Source organism: Lepisosteus platostomus, chromosome 2 (assembly GCF_059453375.1).
Source record: "Lepisosteus platostomus isolate fLepPlt1 chromosome 2, fLepPlt1.hap1, whole genome shotgun sequence".
Classification (NCBI taxonomy): Eukaryota; Metazoa; Chordata; class Actinopteri; order Semionotiformes; family Lepisosteidae; genus Lepisosteus; species Lepisosteus platostomus.
In genome coordinates, this window is record NC_142612.1 from 34,051,470 (window position 1) to 34,060,685 (window position 9,216).

Below are 9,216 nucleotides of genomic sequence, written 5' to 3' on the forward strand. Positions count from 1 at the left end.
TGCATCCCAAACTACAGCAAACACCACAGTAAAATGAGTCAGCAGGACCTGTTTACTTTCAACGCTTTATTTAGCACTCTTGCAGAAACCAAAACTAATCAATAGTCTCTTGATCACTTGAGGAACTGCTGAATCAAATACATTGTGTTCCAGTTACAACAAAGGAGTTGATAACTCAACCCCTTCTTCTAGCCAACTAAACTAGTTTAGTCAGTTAAAAATTACTTTTGATTTTGCAACTCATGGCGATGTTGCACTAACTAAATCATGTTATATTTATCTTTGATCAAAAGCCTCAACAGGATTGGGATCACTGCATGGTAAATGTTATCCTTCATACATCAGATAATATTAAGCACATCAGCTTAAAGATATTTTTTTTATAAAAAGTAAATGCTTATTAATCAGCTTGCCATTTGAAGAGAACAGTTTCTAACAGTATAAAACACAGTTCTGAGCTGGGCTAAGGCAAAAAACAGACAGCCTTGAGGAGACATTTGAAGACAGTTTAGGTAATAAGGTGTTTTTTTGTATTCCACCCAAATCCTACACAGGAAGGCTAAACTATAGCACAGTGAGTATATCAGACAATTGCACTCGAGACCTCTGTAAATGCCAAATATGTTCCTTTATGCACCAGGCTATCAGGGAATCAGTGTCTGTGCAAAATACTGGAATCACCCACGCCCACACAGGGCCCGGGGGTGGCCATTACATCTTTTGGGGGTACCAAGGACACCGGTGTGATCCCTTTGGAGAGCTCCTCCAAAACGTTTTTGTCATGTCCATAGGGAGCAGAAACAAGTTTTTACTTTTTGATTGTGTTGTTCAGGAAGCTAAAAGTGTACTGGATGGTTCAGAGAGTGTGTTGTCTAGTCAATAACTGTAGTTATTGATACTAAACCTCAAACCAGGTACACCTGCAGAGTTGTAAGTCATACTAACTATCTGTCACGGATGTCAGAAGGGATGAACCGTGGAATGGCAGGAGAGTAGAAAAAGACCCTATGCATAGTGGCGGGTTGGGCGTTAGCCCGGGCTCAGTAGTTCAGGAAATGCCATATAAAAACCTATGCCTTCAGGCCACGGACGGAGCGGCGACCTGGTGCTAGGCGGGTCTCAGGACATCTGAACGTCAATGCTGAGCGCAGGGGAATGAGTGACCCAGAAATATACAGTATAACCCCAGACAGAGAGACACCTGAAGGGCAGCAAAGCACAGGAAACTAGGGACAGGACAGAGAAGGAGCCAGAGGGCGTGACACATCAGTCTTGGAATGCCATATTTGGAAAAACAAGCACTAGGTATGAAGTCTTTCTAGAAAAATAAATTTCTTTAACATAAGTTATTGGTACTTAATAATAAGAACACTTATATAGCTCTTTTCTGGAAACTCAAAGCACTTTACAGGTAACGGAGACTCCCCTCCTCCACCACCAATGTGCTGTATCCACCTGGATGATGTAACAGCAGCCATTGTGTGCTACTGCGCTCACCACATTAGCTATCAGTGGGGAGGGAAGAGAGTGATGAAGCCAGTTCATACTGTACTTGGGGATTATTAGCAGGCCATGATTGGTGAAGGCCAGGGGGGAATTTGGCCAGGATGACCTACTCCTTTAGAGAAATGCCCTGCCATTTTTAATGACCACTGAGAGTCAGGACCTCTGTTTTATGTCTCATCCAAAGAACGGTGCCCTTTTACAATATAGTAACTAAACTATAGTCACTATACTGGGGTATTAGGACACATACAGACTGCAGGGCTAGTGCACCCTAATACCTAATTAGCCTCACTAATACCACTTCCAGCAGCAACCTTAGTTTTTCCCAGGAGGTCTCTCATCGAGGTACTGACCAGGCTCACACCTGCTTCGCTTCAATGGGTTGCCTGGTGTGATTTACTGCCACACTGCCACAACATTCCAGTAAAATTTCAGTATTCAATTTCAACGTGTTATCAATTTCTTGGATAAATTGTTAATTAACGTGATTCCTTAGCACTTTCACAATGACTGTGCACCATGAGGAAATGTAGTTGAATACACAGACAAGGCTCTGGAAAGCACAAGCCTTATGACAACAATAGTACAAAGGAGTGTCCACTAGAGGGCGGTATCAGCACACAATGCTATCCTCAGTGGTTCTCAACCTTTCCAAGGTCCCCCCAAGTGTCGAAGAGAATATTCGAGAGCCCTCCTACACAGGCCATGACATTTTCTCTCTTGTACTGTAAGTTTGCTGCAATGATGATAAAGGCGCTTCTTTTCAAACTTATGTTTATTAACCAAAACGTATTTTTTTATACAAAATTAATAGGCATTTAAAAAACAGCCTGTATGTTAATTAAGTAAAAGTTATTTTTGCTAGTGCCTAAATTCCTTAATCATAACATAATCAATCAATTAATCAATTAATCAATAATAATAATAATAATAATAATAAGTAATTTCCAAAATACAGAATTTGTCACTGCAGACTTTTTCATAACTTCATTACGGAAGCTAATCACTGAGTTTGAGGACTGCTGCTGATGCTTGTGAATAATGTGGTCAATGCGCACTGTACTTATATCTTTCGAGAGAGGAGACGTTTGACGGTGTCATTTGATAGCGGGAGTTTGGCTAATTGCTTGGACAAATAATTCCCTCACGATTTGTTTCCCTAATAGTACGAGTTTTTTTTCTGTTGAGCTATTTTCTGGGCTACAGTGTATGATATTTTTAGGAGTTCCTTATCCACACCAATAGTTACCGTCATTTCAGCTTGTGCGCAAAAAAAAGGCAAAAAAATGTGTGTGTGTTTTTTTTAGCTGAGCATTTATGCCTTTTGTAGCTAGCTGTGCGTGCTTTGTCATCTTCTGGATCCAGAACTGGAGGGTTTCCATCAGCGATTGAGACGTTAGTGAGACTTTTTGGTTGCGCTAGATCGGCTGAAAGTCGTTTTAGTGGACGAATTAAAAATGTGTCCATTTTGACAGAAACATTGCCAAGGTTAGGCGCTGCAGTGAAAAATTTGGTCCGAGTGAGAGCTTTGCGAGGCATGTAACGTTCCTAATTTTAATTCAGAGTACGGAATATGATGTGAGGCTACATGTTGTCTAAAACGTTTTATTATGCTTTGTCCATTAGTTACTGTAGCTTTATTTTTTGCGTATTTAAGCATTTTGTTGATATTTTTCAATTATTTTCAGTCATCTTGCAAGGACTACAAGATAGGAATAATGTAAACACTTGCACTAGACCTGGTCAGGATTCTGGCTGCTGAACTTTGGACATACTGGAGTTTGTTCAATGAGGATAGAAACCCCAGTAAATAGAGCATTACAATAGTCAATTTGTGAGAAGACAAAAGTGTTGATTAGCTTTTCAGCAACTGTTTGGGATAACATAGGACATAGTCTGGCGATATTTCTGAGGTGAAAGAATGATGTTTTGACAATATGTTGCACATGTGGGTCGTAAGTCAAGCCTGAATCAAATATCATCCCTATTTTTTTCAATTTAGACTGAAGCTCAATTACAGTACCATCCACAGAAAGGGTTACAGCCTTGCTTTACAAAGTTGAGGGGGATGCTGATAAGCATGACTTCAGTCTTTTCACACTTTAGATTAAGGAGATTTGGATCATCCATGTTTTGATGTTGGAGATGCAATTAGAGAGATAGTGGCAGCCACATCAGTGTCAGGTTTATAATAATAATAATAATAATAATAATAATAATAATAATAATAATAATAATAATAAACAACTTTATTTTATATAGCGCCTTTAAAGGTGGCTTCTCAAAGCGCTTTACAGGATGACAATAACAATAAATAAGAAGAATACAACAATAAATAAGAAGAATACACAAGATAAGACACAATTACAATAACAACAATACAACAATAACAATAGAGGAGACCGTGGAAGGTGGTACTAAGAAGAGCAGACGGGTGAAGAATGGAACCAGTTAAGTAAAGGCTTTTCTGAAGAAGAAGGTTTTGAGTCTGGATTTGAAGGAGTTTAGAGAAGGTGACTCTCTGATATCCTTGGGCAAAGAGTTCCAGAGCTTGGGGCCATAACAGGAGAAGGCCCTGTCACCCATACAATGTAGACGGGCTTGGGGGACAGTAAGGAGGGGAGAATTTGAAGAGCGGAGGTTGTGAGGTGGGGAGTAGGGCGATAATAGTTCAGACAGGTATTGAGGTGCCAAGCCATGTAGAGCCTTATAGGTGAGCATGAGGATTTTAAAGTCTACGCGGAATTTGACCGGAAGCCAGTGCAAGGACTCCAGGATAGGAGTAATGTGAACACTAGACCTGGTCTGGCTGCTGAATTCTGGACATACTGCAGTTTGTTCAGAGTAGATTTAGATACCCCAGTGAGTAGAGCATTGCAGTAGTCAATTCGAGAGAATACAAATATGTTGATCAGCTTTTCAGCCACAGTTAATGATAGCATAGGGCATAGTCCTGAGATATTTCTAAGGTGAAAAGAAGATGTTTTGACAGTATGCTGCACATGTGGGTCGAATGTTAAGCCATAATCGAATATAATCCCAAGGTTTTTCAATTTTGATTAAAGCTCAAGTACAGAGCCATCAACAGATAGGGTTACAGGACTGGCTTTACGAAGTTGATGGGGGGTACCAATAAGCATGACTTCAGTCTTGTCGTAGTTAAGATGAAGGAAGTTTTGAGTCATCCAAATTTTTATGTCAGAGATGCAATTAGATAGAATAGAGATAGCCACATCAGTGTCAGGTTTGGTATGGATGTATATTTGAGTATCGTCAGCGTAAAAATGAAACCTGAGGCCATGTGATCTTAAAAGCTGACCAAGTGGGAACATGTAAATGCTGAAGAGCAAGGGGCCCAGTATTGAGCCCTGTGGGACACCAGACTTGACAAGACCAATTTCAGACCTGTACCCATTGAGAGAGACAAAGTGACAGCGATCAGTGAGGTAAGATTTAAACCATTTGAGGGCAGTGTCAGAAACTCCAAACACAGTCTCGAGACGAGAAAGTAAGATGTTATGGTCAACAGTGTCAAAGGCAGCACTGAGATCAAGAAGGATGAGTATGGAAAGAGAACCAGAATGAGAAGCTATTAGGAGATCATTGGTGACTTTGACCAGGGTAATTTCTGTGCTGTGAAGTTGACGGAAGCCAGATTGGAGGGATTCGAAAAGGTTGTTTATCATGAGGTGGTTATGTAACTGAAGTGTGACAGCACATTCTAGAATTTTAGAGAGAAAGGGTAAGTTGGAGATGGGGCGAAAGTTGTTAAGATTGTCGAGAGCCATGTTAGGCTTTTTTGGCACAGGGGTAATGGCAGCAGTTTTGAGGACTGTTGGTACAATGCCAGTGCTCATGGATTAATGTATAATATTGAGGACAATGGGACAGAGAGAAGAGAAACAGGACTGGAATAAAGTGGTGGGAATGGGATCTAAAATAGATGTGGTGGGTTTAATGCGCGTAACTAGTTTGTTTAGGGATGCTGAGTCAAGAAGAGAGAAGCTGGAGAGACGGGAACCAGAGAAGTTGGATGAGGAGGGAGGAGATATGGAAATGATATGCATGGTGGAGAGAATGTGATGCCGGTATGGAGGTTTGGTATGGATGTTGATTTGAGTATTGTCAGCATAAAAGTGATAGTTGAGGCCATGTGATCTTAAAAGCTGACCGAGTGGAAACATGTGAATGCTGAAAAGTAGGTGTCTTAGTATTGACCCCTTAGGAACACCAGATTTAACTTCTCATATTTTAACATTATTCAATGGCTTCCAAACTCAAAGTAAGCATTATAAAGTACTAGCTGCACATTGTAGTTTCAGTTGAGGTATGGTGTAGATAGATTCCTGTGTGGAAGGTGATCAGTGTTCATATAGTCAAAACACTTTGTCAGAGCCCATGATTTCTTTCTGAAAATTAACTGTTTGTATTGACAAAAAATCCAGATTGCCCTAAAAGTCCTAATAATAATGGAGGAATCTAAATGGCCAGATTAAAACAGCATATGCATTCGCACTTATTCATTTTTATACAACCAACATAAAATTTCAGAAGACCTTATTTTTTCTGGGGGTTTTCCAGTTATTACAAGAGCTTAACTAATAATTACAACTACCATGTTCTGTGACAGATTGGGTTATAGCATGGTGCAACAGAAATGACATGCAATGAATTAAATAGATATATAACCTCTATTGGGAAAACCTGGGGATAACCTCCTGTGAAAAACAAAGGTTGCTGCTGGAAGAGGTGTTAGTGGGGCCAGCAGGGGGCGCTCACCCTGCGGTCCATGTGGGTCCTAATGCCCCAGTATAGTGACGGGGACACCATACTGTAAACAGGCGCCATCCTTCAGATGAGACGTAAAACCGAGGTCCTGACTCTCTGTGGTCATTAAAAATCCCAGGGCGTTTCTTGAAAAGAGTAGGGGTGTAACCCCGGCGTCCTGGCCAAATTTCCCATTGGCCATTAATATCCTCCTAATAATCCCCATCTATGAATTGGATTCATTACTCTGCTCTCCTCCCCACTGATAGCTGATGTGTGGTGAGCGTTCTGGCGCACTATGGCTGCCGTCGCATCATCCAGGTGGATGCTGCACATTGGTGGTGGTGGAGGGGAGTCCCCATTACCTGTAAAGCGCTTTGAGTGGAGTGTCCAGAAAAGCGCTTTATAAGTGTAAGCAATTATTATTATTATTATTATTATTATAACCATAAGTGCAGTGACTTAAACAGACTTAAACAGATATATAGTGATCTCCTACATCATCAAACGACTGTGGGTGCTTAATTTACATGGCATGAAATGACTGTGAATAGACTGAAGCATGTGGAACATTTCAATGGGAAAAAAATTAAATGATTTCATTTAACCAGCCCTTGCAGCTGTATCACACCAGTAGGAGACTCTTGCTCACAAGTGCATACATTTAGCTGTTTAAAGATTTGAGTATTTTTGGACAGAAAATTTGTCAAGTGATTAAATGATAGAACAAACTGAGATTCTGAGTTATCTGAGTAAGTTCAAGGTGACCTCTACTGTAGCAAAGATGTCTCTACTTGTCTCTGTTGTTATTTCCTGTCTAGCTATTACTATCAGATAATGCAGAAAAAAATAGATCCTGAGCCTCTGTTCTCTTGTCATTGCATCCTGCTCAAGTGGATATTAAAAGCTAAGGTGAGCTTTAAGTTTTAATATTATTTTAATCTAGTAGCCATAAATTGGATCTTCAGTCTTTCCACTGTCTTTCTACTTTCTAGATTTATCTACTTGTTTATTTGGCTATCTTATCAGAGGCTGCAGTTAGACCAAAATAAAGGCCTTTATCTTGCACTAGCTAGGACATGCTACAATACTAATTATGGGGATTCACTTATTCATTGTTATATGGGTAATAAATCTGCATGTCACAGAGTGAAAAGAATGGGTGTGTGAGCAGCAGGTGTTGAGGGCTGTATGGATGTTAATTGCCTCTTGATGGGCCACTGATACTTTAGCGATGATTGTGTGTCTTGCCCTGATCAACGGCCCTCTAAACATAAGAGCCGGGCAATTATCACACCATTCTGGGTTAATGTGTAGGGTTGCAAACAGGTTTGGCTGAATCTCTGATTGATAGGGGGACCTAGGAACAGGATGAGATAGAACAATAATAATACACTTACACTTATACAGTATAGCACTTTTCTGGACACTACACTCAAAGCGCTTTACAGGTAATTGGGACTCCCCTCTACACCACCAATGTGCAGCATCCAGCTGGATGATGCAACAGAAGCCAAAGTGCACCAGAACGCTCACCACACCAGCTATCAGTGGGGAGGAGAACAGAGTAATGAAACCAATTTATAGATGGGGATTATTAGGAGGTCATGATTGGTAAGGGCCAATGGGAAATTTGGCCAGGAGTTACACTCCTACTCTTTTTGAGAAACGCCGAGATTTTTAATGACCACAGAAAGTCAGGACCTCGGTTTTACATCTCATCCGAAGGGCGGTGCCTTTTTACAGTATAGTGTCCCAGTCACTATACTGAGGCATTAGGACCCACACAGACCGCAGGGTGAGCACCCACTACTGGCCCCATTAACACCACTTCCAGCGGCAACTTTAACTTTCCCAAGAAGTCTCTCATTCAGGTATTGGCCAGGCTCCCACCTGCTTACCTTTAGTGGGTTGCCAGTTGGGAGTTCATATACAGTACAGTAGCTGCTGGCTATATACTGTACTGTATAACATTGCTGCATTGCTGCATATACAGTATGCTGGCTACAAACTGTAAAACGTTTTATTAAAACATTGTTTTAATGTCTGTGCAACTTTTAGTGCAATTACAACTTGGAATCACAATAGGAAATTATTTAGGAAATAATCAGTTCCTTAGAAGGATGAATCTTGCGCTTTCTAATGTTCAGAATGCATAGAAATGGTAATTTCAAGTTTTTTTTCACACAGCAGACTATGTAGCACAGCAATTCCCAGTAGTTATCTGTACTGTATATTTTGTTCTAAATGGAGAATTAAAGCTACAACCAGCTGTAGGCTTATAATTCCAAATCTTCTGACAGTCGAAAGGCAATACATCTTTGCTTACATTTTTTTAGCAGAGGCATTGAATTGCTCAAACATACATTTGGTAATCTGAGATGATATTGCAGAAGGACATCGCTCAAAATCTAAAATGTGGGTGATATACTTCTTCTTCTATCCTTTGGGTCAGCATTAATTGATACATTAGCTAGGTCTGTAGTTGCCCTTAGTGATGCATGAGGCTCGTGTACTGTACCAACAGTCGTGCGAATTGTGAGGTCACTTACTGTACGTCAGCCTTCTTTGCTATGACAAAGCATATTGCACAAAAGGCCCCCTCTGCTACTACTTCACAGTCCTCAGTGTAACTTCACGCAGCCACCAAAAAAATTGTAAAAAATATCATTTATATTATTTCGACTTTTTTACACGCATAAAAGACTAGCACACAAAACGTCTTCTTTACATAAAATATAGTTAACTCAAGGCGTGTGAAAATAGTACCGCAATGTCGTTCAGATAATTACGCTTTAAACTATCGATTTGCGTCAATTCTGGAAATTCCCGAGCTGTCTGCTTTAATAAAAAAAGCCTACAGGCCTGCCTGTCAAGCGACTGCAGCTTACCACGTGACTTCCAGACAGCGATTGGCAAACTCTGTTCTGTTAAAGCAGGTTA